Source organism: Poecilia latipinna, unplaced genomic scaffold, assembly GCF_001443285.1.
Source record: "Poecilia latipinna isolate Pla-1442-1.1 unplaced genomic scaffold, P_latipinna-1.0 Scaffold1237, whole genome shotgun sequence".
Lineage (NCBI taxonomy): Eukaryota > Metazoa > Chordata > Actinopteri > Cyprinodontiformes > Poeciliidae > Poecilia > Poecilia latipinna.
This window is the reverse complement of record NW_015113853.1, coordinates 49934-57979: the sequence shown is the minus strand read 5'-3', so window position 1 is coordinate 57979 and position 8046 is coordinate 49934. Positions and strand designations below refer to the sequence as shown.

General features: G+C 33.4%; 1 protein-coding gene across 1 annotated transcript in view; it reads right to left on the bottom strand.

Annotated features, from left to right (window-relative positions):
* Positions 1-4121, bottom strand: part of LOC106960855 (inositol hexakisphosphate and diphosphoinositol-pentakisphosphate kinase 2-like) — a 68936-nt gene extending 64815 nt beyond the window's left edge. The window contains exon 1 of the mRNA XM_015054208.1: positions 4035-4121. The gene's annotated coding sequence lies outside the window, so the exon portion shown is untranslated. The remainder of the gene's footprint in view (positions 1-4034) is intronic.
* Positions 4122-8046: the final 3925 nt, after the last annotated feature.

The window sequence follows — 8046 nt, the reverse complement described above, 5'->3', positions numbered from 1 at the left end:
TAGGTTTAATTTATCGTGCGATTAATTGATTTATCGTTTATCGCGACAGGCCTAGTTGCAATAATAATCTTTTTTTACTCTGGTAACTAATACCGTCATAATCAATTATATGATAAATTAAAACAAGCTCAATAATTTCCATCTGCACGATTTATCGTTTTTCTCTTAAGCAGTTATGAGTCATGGAAGAAAAACCTGAAAGTGCCGCTATGCCCGTTACTAAGCAGGTTGTTGCTAGGTAACCGAAGTTTGAGGAGAACTTGAAACTGCTTGTTACCCAGCAAGTTGGTAACAACCGTCATCTTGGTAGGTGAGCACAGTGCAAAGATGAACCATGGCTTCCCAGCCAACAGAAAGAAAGCAGAGTACTCAAAAATTATAATTAAGTAATAGCTGCAATGTACTTATACCGTTTATAAATTAGATATTAGCAAAACAAGAGCTACTTCTTATATTGTGGCTAGTTTATTGTTGTCATAGCAGCTGTCATGATGGCTAGTTACGTATGCTTACCAAGATGGCCGTCACCTACAAAGTTTCCAGAAGTGTGACACCACATGAGAACGACTGTATCTATATAATAAATATTCTATCAGATTTATTATCTATTGATATTGATCATGTCTATCTCGATATATTGATATTGATTTACTGTCCAGCCCTAATTAAACAAAAAGTAAACTAAAAAGCATTAGTTGCCGCCCTTTTTGATTATTGGCAACATGAATTTAAACAAGTCCAAGTCTGGAGACATCAGACTGCAAATGAAATGTTTATAGTTATAATAACGCTGCTGCTGTTCTGTAGACATGTAAACATGAAGGAAAGACTAATGAAGAGCCCAGAGTCTTCAGATTTTAACTACCTGATGATTAGCAGCTTAAAGACAGGAAAGTCAGCAGACAGACCTGATTATTGCTTTGTGACATGTTACAACACTCGCACATCAGGAATGTAGGACTGCAGACTGGCTTTGCAGCAGTGAACATTACTGTTACTGAACGTAGCTCAACACAGCTGAGATAATAAACAACCCGTCTGGGAGGTCAATGCTAAGGAAAACAAACATGGCTGCCAAAAAAGATCAAGATCCCCTTGAAGAATGTTGTTGTTTATCTGAAACCATATCGATTGAATATCAATTACCTCTCATTTCCAGTTAAACAAAATGTCCAACATTTTCTAATGCAACTTAGAACTGCTTGTAATTTTTATTTAAGGCTATTTTAGGAACATTTGTTACCGTCCAGTTTGTCTTGACCTCTAAAGATGATCTGATGATCTTATATGTTAAGCCATAAACACAAACACAGTAAAAGGTACCTTTGCAACCTCGGCTCCTAAACTAAACTTTTTGCATTGTGGGTCATAATTTTGTTTTTTCCAATTAAAAATTACATTATTTTCTGTATGTCTCACTAAACATCAGTATTTCAATGAAGAAGTAGAAAATATAGTGTTTTAGGTTATTAAAAAGCCCCAATTTACCAAAATAAAGTTTCCTGTGGAATGAAATATTTTCTATTTTCTTGGTGTAGAAATGTTTATTTCCACCAACAAGAAAAAGTTTCCTTTAAAACCCTTTAACCGAGCTCAATGGATATATGAGAAACAAAAAAACATGGTTAAAAAATAAAAATAAAAAGGGAGGCATTTAACAACTGCTAATTATAGAACAGTAGTTTTCTAAGGAGTCTATTGTATTAAAATGTGGCTCTCACCCAGCAGGAAGTCTCTCAGGGCTGTTTTAGTTTGGTTTCATAAACTCTCACATTTCATGAGGCTGAATCTGAAATACTGTTAATGGAAATTTTTAAAAAAGAAACTATTACCTAAATAAAGAACAGCTGTTAACAGTGTTTATTGTGATTTAGGTTGCCATGACGTTGATGAGCGTTGGGTCACATTTTTACTTCCTTGCATTGATTTTTCTGCCACATTCAGCAAATGCAAATAAAAAATGTTAAATAATCTGGTATAATCCATAATCCCAGGTGAACAAAACTACACCTCAAATACTCCAACATGTCATAACTTTTTAGACAAAACTGGAGTCCAGATGTCTTTTTTTTTATTTAAATAAACTACATTCAAAATATTCTGGGTAAGTAAAATATGTAAACAGTAAAAATAAACATTATGTACTTTATTTTGCAATAAACTGATTATTACTTGAGTATGTCAGTTGAAGGTTGGTTAGCATAAATGCATGATAAAACTGTAAATAATGGGAATAGTAGCAGTTTTTAGATAGTAGGATTTAATAAATAAAAAAGTAAGTGACCTTTCAGTGGTTGCTCCTTGACCAATCTAAAATCAGTCACTAATTACCTTTTTAGCTTCCTTGCCTTAAAAGATCCGGCTTCAGTCACTGATTCAACCTGACCTTGACTCCTGGATTTCATGTCTGCTTTACTGCATTCATTCTTTATACCTAACATAAACTAAATTGTTTTAAGGTAACATTTAATGTGAATTTGTGGCTTATAAATAAACTGAAACAATTTGATTTTATTACTCTGATATAATATTATTACATGGTTAATACTGCATTGGTTGCACCAGTGCAACTGACAACGAGTCAAACAAGTTGACCAGGTGCAAACTTCATTTTTTTTTAAAATAACTGTCTATTAAGCGAATTTTGATTTGTAAAAGATGAATTAACAACCTAATAAACACAAAGTTATTTGAATTTGAAGCAGAATTGCACAAGATGTGTAGTATATTTGAAGTAATTTTCCATAATCTATCAATAGTCTATTATACAGTTAATGTGTTTATGTGTCTCCAATGCCAGCAAGAAAGTCCTCAGTTTGTTTTTTTTAATAAACTCTGGTCATAATTCACAAATAAATCATAGCTGCACCATATTAGGAAAACAAGCATTATTGCGATGACAGTTTTAATTCATCCAAACTCATCTCAGTTTTTTATCACTCTTTTCAATCTTTTTTGTTTTTAATCATGATTTCCTCGTCAACCTGCATTTGCATGCAGTGTTTGAATGTCTCCTATCAAACACTGCATTTCAGAAATCCTGAGTGATATTACACACAGTAATATTGCTCTAAAGCTAAAGCAAATTATGTCTGATATTTATGCTTCCCAATTATGATTTGTCTCCATAAAATATGAAAATGACATTGGTCATTTTATAAGCACAAAATGGAAAGAGAGATGCATGTACATGAGTGAATTAAAGGTGGGTGACAATAACTAGAGGAATAAATTGACCCGCTGCCCCGGTTATTTATTCTATAAGAAATTGGCACAAATGGGACAAAAATAATTATATTTGTAGGAGTTAAGTAGTTCACAGGAAATGGACTGCAAAAATAGATTATGAAAATGAGCAAATGGAAATATAAATCATTTAGTCTTCATTAAAATTAATTAATAACTACCAAATTTATGTTACTTATCATAAGCTGTTAATTGATAATAGACTGTGCATGAGTGTTAAAGTAATTAAAAAGGACTTTTAGTCATGTAAAGAATGAAATTTCAATGAGTTAAAGGGGAAGTGCCATTCATCTGGCTCTACATAACGCTTCAGTTGGCCTGACACCTTCAGCTGTGTACGAAATTACGTCAAGGTGACGGATTAAATGAAATATAAAAGTACAGTTCTTAGCACGGGAATGTTAATACAATGCAGTTGATATTATTATTACAGAAACACATTAGTTTACCCAACGAACATCTGACTGCAAGTTGAGTTTACACTGTTGTAAATAAAATAAAAATAAAACATTATTTAAAACTGTTATTGTGAATTTAAATGCCACCTTTATTGTTTCTCGTTTTGGAAGCAGCTGTCCTGAGCTAACGTTAATTTTGACGACATATTTTAGCTGCTGTTAGCTTGCGTTAGCATTCGACTAGCCGCTAATTTGGCAACGTAAACAAGTCTTCTGCTGCCCTTACGTCAGAATTTGACACTGACACTACATAATACCACGGACATCAACACTTATCACTTCCCATTTATTACCATTCATCAGCAACAGGAGGTAAAATATTAAACTTACGGTGCCATAAAAAGGTCTAATGCTGTTACTGCTGCTGCTGCTTTGGAACGCTCGACTCGCTGTTGTTGACAGTTTCCACGAAGCCAATTTGACAGATGAATGATTGGCGTCAGAAACAGCCAATTAGAAAGAAGTTTTGTTTGAGAAGGCGTGGCTAAAACCCAGTGTGGGCCAATAACAAATGGCCAAGGCAGGTAGGAGAACGTCGGCACCGCCTGTAGGTGAAAATGAGGACTACACCTTCTTTTCAATGAAGACATGCACATATAGCAGCTAAAATAGGATAACTAATTATTTAACGTTAATAACTAAAATAACAGATAGAATAACCATTTTAATGCGACAGACTGGCGACCTGTCCAGGCTGCACCCCACCTCTCGCCATGCACCAGCAACCCTCCCGACCCCACTAGGGACAAGGGCGTATAGAAAATGGATGGATGGATGGATGGATAATTATTTTAATTGCATTTTTACTCTTTAAAAGGTTATGTTTTGAAATGTTATAGCAGTGTAACCTACCAAGGGGCAAAATATGGCAAAATATGCTATTTTTTCCCCTTTTATATGAAATAAAGCAATAACTAACTAAATATTCAGTTTACTGCATGACTTTGATTAAACCAGTGGTGTCCAAACCTTTTGCCATTAGGGCCAAAAGCTTAGAGAACTCAGTGGCCATATTTTTTAATTAAAGTTTAAAAGATTTATTTTATAATTCATTTCTTGTTTTATCTTTCCAATAATATGGTAACTAGACATTATTTTAATGAAGTAAAGTAGTCTAATTCTGGTAGAAAAATAAACTGTAAATTGTTACTACAAAATATAAGCAGTATCTTGCAGAGTCGCTGTATTAAATGAGAGGTAAATATTTCCCAAAGTTTTTTAGGGTTATTATCTTTATTTAGTTTTCTTTTATTTCATTGTTATTTTTTAAGTTTGGCAACAAATGTAGTACTTACTGGATTCAGCAAAAATATAACCAATGAAAACAGAAATATTGTTAACAAAATAAAAATACTTTGTCTTGCACCTAGAAAAAAATGTCTTGGAGCATTGTATTTGTAAATAAAATAAATAATAATATATTTTATTTGTATGCACCTCTCTCAACATTTAAGATTATGTTACACAGCTTAACAAAAAAAACAGACACAATTTTGAATTATACAGTAAAATTAAGTACAAAATATGATTTAAAAAGATAGAGAAATTGCAATTTCACAGACTTTTGACTGTGAAAATCTTGAATTAATTATGAATTCACTCTTGATTTGTGGGCCAATCAAAATAATCTGGAGGGCTGTTCTTTGGACAGCCCTGATTTAAACTATCTCTCTATCCATAGTTTCATCCATAAAATATTCAAAAGATAAAACTGTCACATTTAAAGCTTCCTCGTTAATGTTGCTGGTAAACCACCAGTCCAGGTCTTGCTACTTGTCCTGTTACTGGTTTATTGCATAAAAAGTTCACTTTCACTGAAAAAACATCAAATTTCACCAAGTATTTTTGTTAAGTTTCTGAATATCTTAATACACTTGATATAAGACAAAACTAACTTAAAATAATATTTTAGCAACAAATATGACCTTGTTTAAGTAAATAATTCCTTAATATTGATGATAAATTATTAGTTCTACTGGCAGATTATTTTATTTATAACATTTCTACCACTGTAACTAAAACTTTTTTTTAATCAGTTTTAATGAGTTATTAACTTAATAAGCTCCTATGTCTCTCTGAAGAGTTACTTATAAGTTAGTTTTGTCTTATGTCAAGTGTAAAAGGGTATTTGCCCTAGATACTATAGACCAAAAATAGTATTTGGTTTTTTGCCATAACTGATGCTAAAGTCCAGATATGCGGTGTGATCTTGTCTCCATGCAGCAGGACGAGCTGCAGCTGCAGCATGAAGTGCCAAAGCTGACGTCTTCGCCGCGATGATGCGTGTCTGCAGGAGGCTGTTATTGGGGCTATGAAAGGGGCATTCTGGTTTACAAGGCTCCTCTGTGAATAAGTTGAACATGAGGGGTGGAGGGGCTGGGCGGGACGGCTCACACAAATACCATAACTGTGAAAATAAAAACAGCAGAACCTGCAGTTTACCTCTTCAGAGGACAAACTGCACTGTCTGCAGTAAGAGGAAGCTTCTCTGCTTTCTTTTTTGTTAAAGTTATTGACTTCCAGCTGCAGGTCAGAACAGGACAGGATTATTGTTTTAACAGTTCTGGCCTTTGCTTTTGGACTCGGCTGCCTTCTCTTCAGCAGGCGGCAGATCTCCAGTTTCTATTGCTTTTGGCTCAGATGACCATGCTGTACCACCGTCCTCCCCTGCCGACAGAAACCTTCCCGCAGCATGATGCGGCCGTCAACAACTAAATTCATGAAAAACACTGCATTATTTTTCTAAACATTTTATATTACACCTTGTTTTAATTTCAGATTTAATGGGATATAAAAATGTATTCACACCTTCTGAACATTTTCATATTTTGTCACATTGAAACCACAAACCTGAAGAACCAAATACCATTTGCATTTATATTTGTGTAGTTTGCTCAATCTTTAAATAAATGCTGCCATTTAATATCAATAAGAAACTGCCATTTTGAAAAAAATATACATTTGACACACATTACAAAGTAATTAGTTTGCACTTTTATGTGGTTTAGAAGTCCAGCATGTTTGGTTTGTGCTGCTGGAAAACTGCTGGAAAAGTGTTTTTTAGTTGACTTACCATTCAGAAACCACTTGGTGCATTCTTGTTAGTTGTGCAGAAGGTTCCAGTTCTGCTTTTCAAAGATGTGTGGTTATATAATTGCAGATCTGTTCACAGCCATGTTCACCTTTGATGGTTAGCATTGAGTGAGGATTGAGTGCCAGAAGCAGCTTATTTGAATTTAAAGTGACAGGAGGTCCTAAAACAGCTAATTCTGAAAGGAACCAAGTAAAATCTCATCATCTAAGAATGATTTTGTGTAAAAAATGAGTAATGAATATCTTTTGTATCTCCCATAGAATTATTCTAACCTGTTCAACGAAGCATAATATGTTACCTTTAAGTCTCAATCTCTATTTTTGTCTTCTTTACTTATATTTTTTACTTGAATGTACTTGTGTCTTTCGTAAAGGTGATGATGGTAATGAATAGTTTTCCAAGGGTCTGTCAATACGGCTAATGAAGCTGGTGAGAGTGATCCTCAGCAGCTGAAACACAAACAGTCTAACCCTCGTTAACCTTCCTGTTTCTCTAAACTCGGCCTTTCAAACAGTTTGGCTGTGTTGACAGAAAATTCCTCCAGTTTGTCAAACGGTTCAGTCATTTCACCCGACCTCAACTCCAGTGTAAACACCGTGGCTGGGGGACACACCTTATTCCAAAATATCGCCAAAGAGGTGGGGAATCTAAATACGGCGAGGAAACTTTGAACAACTTGGAACAGATGGAGACATAATCTAACTGTACACAGACTCCACAAACTGGTCGCTCAGTTGGGCTTAAATTCACTGGTCAGCCTTTAAAATGCATCATTCTCCTGATTGGAGCTAAATTAGGGCCATAATGTTTGTTCACAAAAACAAATTTAACTGAGAAAAAAACTTGAATTTGTAAAGTATTTTTGAACATTTCAAACTTCTTTCCAGTTTCACACTTTTTTCAGTTTCAAAATATTTTTTTTTATTTTAAAACTTGTTTAAATTTTACATCTTTTTTCAATTTTTTTTTTTTTTTTATTTCAAACATGTTTTCAGTTTCAAATCTTTTTTTAGTTTCAAAATATTTTTTGGTTTCAAATATTTTTTTTTTTCAATTTCAAAATATCTTTTTAGTTTCAAACTTTTTCAGTTTCAAATCTTTTTTTAGTTTCAAAATATTTTTTGGTTTCAAATATTTTTTTTTTTCCAATTTCAAAATATCTTTTTAGTTTCAAACTTTTTCAGTTTCAAATCTTTTTTTAGTTTCAAAATATTTTTTGGTTTCAAATATTTTTTTTTTTCCAATTTC